General features: G+C 43.0%; 1 protein-coding gene across 1 annotated transcript in view; it reads left to right on the top strand.

The window, feature by feature from the left end:
• rgl2 (ral guanine nucleotide dissociation stimulator-like 2) overlaps positions 1–5,000 on the top strand; it is a gene marked incomplete at its 3' end in the record, with an annotated part of 24,032 nt that overhangs the window by 6,173 nt on the left and 12,859 nt on the right. The gene's annotated exons all lie outside the window — the stretch shown is intronic.

The raw sequence follows: 5,000 nt of genomic DNA on the forward strand, positions 1-5,000 counted from the left end.
AACCAGAAGTGCAACAAATAGCAAATTATATAGCAGTGATAAGTAGCAGTATTTACAGCAATCTATACAGTAAAGTGCAAATGGTAGCGTGATGTGCAACGTCATACCATGTCATACTATAGTGACTGGATGTATATGTGCAGTGGTTATATATAAATTGAGATTATATACAATGTGCAATTGTACAGGCTATGATACATATGATACATATATGATAAATATATCGATATGGAGGGTGGTAAACAGTGGTTTAAAAATGTAAACAAGTTATTCTTAGTTATATGTTTACAACCATACATTGTCCCTGTGAAACAAGCTATGGTTAGTTAATGATATCCCTGTTTGATGGAGTGCACAGGCTATACAATGGGTTTTCTGTTTTCTGTGCAATGACGTAGGACTAATGACATACATGGCAACATAACAAACAAGCCCCTCTACCGGTCCTACATGTTATGTTCTCTGTATTATACAGTGAGGTGAATAAACTGACGGCAGCTTCTTAAACTGGTTTCTAGCCCCTATGTTTACACAATCTCTTTCTTCTTTTGGATGCAGAGGGTGCTATGTGTGCAGTTAGCGAAACGGGTAAACAGAACTATGCTAACACTGACTAACAGATTATCACGATTCATGGCTGAACTTAGGTAAACAGGTTAAATGGGCATTTCACCACTTTTTAACCTCACGTTCCTTATCTCCACCACCACTCCAGTGTCTACAACAATATTTTATGTTCTATAAAACAGAAAGGGTCCTAAGAAAACTACCCCATAAAAATTACCCCTGGCCTATGATGTCTGGTAGTTATTTAAAAAATACTACGTAAGTAAGTAAGTAAGTAAGTAAAATGTATTTCTATAGCACCTATCCCAGACCAGGGGGTCACAAAGTGCTTTACATATATAAGAACATAATACAAGAGCAAACGTTAGAGCAGGTTAAAATAGGCAAACAAGTGAAAATAAGAACACGTTACAAACAACAAGTGTACAACAATATCAACAGGACACAGAAAGACAGGCTATGTCCTATAATACTATCATGTCCAGGCAGGAGGAGGGCATTTCCAGCTGTATTTTGTCCACAGATATATATATATATAATAGGCTAGAGTGGCCTTACTCATGCTAGAGTATGCTAACTAAACGCTAGCATGAGTAAACGGGCTCCAGGCCTCCAGCCTGCCCCTGTGCAGCTGTGAACGTCTCCACCTGTGTGTGAACAAGGGCTCACTAGCCTGGGTCATGAGCTCCTTGAGTAAACAGGGCTTGGTTCCTGGGTAATAAGTTGACTTGTAACATTTACGAGTTGTCATTAGAAGGCTATGTGTCACTCATTAACAGCTATGTGTACGGAAGTAATGATCCGTCCCCCAGCGGGGTAGGCTGAGGTAGGGACAGGGGGAGCTGCTCGCTTGTAAACAGCAGTCAAGTCTCTCCCTGCGTGTGTCCTATTCAGTGTGATTAGGATCCGATCCTCTGTCAAACAGGTTTGTCAACATCGGAAGGTCGTTCAGACAGGGAAGAGAGAGGGACTGAGGGATTGAAAGAGAGGAGGTATTGTTCAGCCAATAGCTGCAGGCCCTTTGATGTGTGTGTGTGTGTGTGTGTGTGTGTGTGTGTGTGTGTGTGTGTGCGCGTGTGTGTGTGTGTGTGTGTTTGTGTGTGTGTGTGCGTGTGTGTGTGTGTGTGTGTGTGTGTGTGTGTTTGTGTGTGTGTGTGTGCGTGTGTGTGTGTGTGTGTGTGTGTGTGTGTGTTTGTGTGTGTGTGTGCTTGTGTGTGTGTGTGTGGGGGGGAGGGTCTTTATCCAACTGTGTCTTTAGTAGAGAAAGAGTACTGGGGAGTAGTGGGGATGAAGAGGTTGTGTGTGTGTGTGTGTGTGTGTGTGTGTGTGTGTGTGTGTGTGTGTCTTAATCTGACTGTGGTGTGTGTGTGTGTGTGTGTGTGTGTATGTATGTTTGTGTTTGTCTTTATCTGATTGGTGTGTGTGTGTGTGTGTGTATAATAGGTGTGCCCAATAGGTCTGCCCATGTGACGGAAGCAGAGTGGGCGGCCCTAGCAACGACTTCAGGTGTGTTGGTCTGTGTTTGTGTGTGAGACAGAGGTAGAGCCAGACAGGACCAAAGACAAAAGACATAGCCTGTGTAGAACCAGGTCCACTGAAAACCAGACAGTCAAAGGCAAAAGAGGATAAGAACGAGACAGATGAGAGAAAGTGGAAGAGATGGTTTTGGTGCGTTTCTTGTGAAGATTTCAAGAAAGCTGAGGGGTTGCAGCCTGTCTGGACTTGTCGAGTCAAAGGTAACTTGTGTTTTTTATGGGGCGGTTGAGCGGATACAGTGCAGGATACGTGGGAAAATGAAAGAGCAGGAGACAGATTAGAATTTGTGACAAGATCAACAACAGGGACAAGCAGGGACAGTAGGTCGACCAACTGGTTTTAGATTTGAATCTATCCCAAAGTCTCATGGATTCAGCACAACAGGATGAACTTTTCACTTTTATTGCAAGAGAGAAACATTTCCTTGAACACTGACCTTTGGTGAAGTCAAGGTAATTTGAATGAGGCTAATTGAGGCTAACTCTGGCTGTTTACAGGAACAGCTGCTCACAAGGGTCAAATAAGGACACAGTAAACAACAACAGCTATTGTTTCAGTGTTTTGGCTAGTCAATATGGCCTGATTTTTTTTTTTGCTTAAATGCATTTGCTCTTGCATGTTGACCTGGCTATGTTAGGGTTAGGGTTCGGCACAAAAAAAAAAAATGTTGGTCCGAATGGAGCTGGTTGACAGCTAAAGTGGAATGAATGCAACAGCTAAATGACAGTGCGACATTGATAGAAAGGTGTCGAAATGCATTATAGTATTATAGGACATAGCCTGTCTTTCTGTGTCCTGTTGATATTGTTGTACACTTGTTGTTTGTGGTTTGTGGTTGTGTTGACATTGTGTTAACATTGGGTATTTAGAGGTTGCTCAAGCATGTAAGGAATGGAAAATATTCATAGTACATTCTGAAGAGCCTCGCTGGAATGTGTACAAGTGGTGAGGTATGGAGCAATGATGGCATTGAAGACTAATGGTGATGTCATTTTATTTTCTCATGCATTTTTCAGCATGGAAAATCACAGTAGCTTGAGTGTCACTATCAGGAGAAGTGCAAACCGATACGTTAATTAATACATTAATCAGTGCGTTAGCTCTTGCTACTTTTCTCATACGGAGGTGAAATTCTGTGAGTGTTTGAGTAGTGACACTTCTCTTGGAAGTGAAGTTTTGAAGGCAGTGATGTAGCAGCAAGCAATTTATCTTAGCTTATCACAGCTGCTTTGAACGTATTCAAATTGGGCTATTTAGTATTTCAAATTGGTATATTTCAGAGATATATAATTGCAGGTTTCTCTCTACTTTCCAAAATACAACTGTCTTACATGAGTATATTTCATTTAAATTCATGTACATTTTCCATTTTTCATTTTACGGATGAACAGTTCAACACTTTTTTTGCTTTATATTTAGATGAAGGCACTCCCGTTTTACATTTCAAAATGATTCGGTGCTTTCAGCCTCAGTTCAGTCCCTGTATATAGCACATTCAGCCCCGGTTCCTTCCCTGTATATAGTTCATTCAATTGTATGTCTTTGTGTTTACACGTCCCTCCCTCACAGTCTTTTACAGTGTGTTGACATGTTACAGATGTTTGTTTATGGTCTCTTTTCATTCCTTTCAGAGTTTCACAATCAAACCACTTGACACCTTGAAAGTCATACACATATTGATCCAGGTTAATTACATAATTATAAAACCACAGTACGCAAATTGGGTGGCACTCAGTATTTCAGGGCCCTGTGTGAAAACTTATGTTGCAATCAATTCTAATCGATTTAGCAGGCAAGTGCACAGACAGACCCCAAGGGGGGCATGAGCCCACGCCCCTTTGCCCTCAGAGTCAAAAAGTGCCCTTTTTAAATTCTACCAAATAGAAAGAGGGAAACGTACAGTAGTATCCACGGAAAAATATACTGTATCAATTTAAAAAGTAAAAAGTACTCCCCTCAACTTCTAAATGTTTTTGTCTCAATCAATAAATCAACGTTTCTTCTTCTGACATTCCCAATACAACTTAAAATAAAAGTAAATAAAAGCTGCTTGCTATGCGCCGGTGATCCTCGGGCCTCTCCTCGGGGGCCCCCGGCCGCCTTGCGTGCTTGGTCTGTTCCGCCGCTGGGGCACCTGCTTGGCTAGCCTGGTGCGGGGCTATTATGGTCTGTGCTTGCTTTGCTGGGCCGGGTGTGCTGGTGGTGGGGCGGGGCGGGCGTGTGGGGCGGCTGGGGCCCCCCCGGGGGGGGGGCACTGCTGTGTGCTGGTAGGCAAACTGGTAGTAGTCGCTCTATGAGTAGAGGGTTGCAAGGGAATTTTCCTGGCTACACAGTGTACAGGTATTTTACCTTTGCCTGCTTGCTGCGGCTCTGTCCTCATGTGAAGCGCATTGAGTTGCATCTTGTGAGAAATGCGCTATCCAAATAAAACTGGATTTGATTTGATTTGATTTAAAAGCACGACATTCCCAGCCCCAGTTCGCTTACGGTGAATGATATCACTCAGGCGGGCAACGTTTTATTTAGGAAACCACGATTAAACAACACCTACTTACTTTTTATGTTATATATCCATTGATATGTCCAACTATGAAGTAGGTCAGTAGGACTGACATCGGGGTGGGAATAGTACGTGTCAGTGGGGTGAGTGCCCTTTAGTTTTGCTTGAGCCCCTGCCTCCCAAAATGTCTGTGCACAGCCCTGTCTAAATGGCCCTGTCACGGCCCTGTCCTACATCTGAGTTAGTCCTGTTTTCTACATATTCATTCATGAATATGAATGTTATTTGTTGTGGCCTGGGGTGGTCCAGTGGTCTAGCACCGTGGTCGAAAGTGCACACATATGCCCATGTCGGCATGGGTTTGAATCCGGCCCATGCCCTGCTGACATGTCCTCTC

This window comes from Nansenia antarctica (genome assembly GCF_963989245.1).
Source record: "Nansenia antarctica genome assembly, chromosome: 10".
NCBI classification, from domain to species: Eukaryota; Metazoa; Chordata; class Actinopteri; order Argentiniformes; family Microstomatidae; genus Nansenia; species Nansenia antarctica.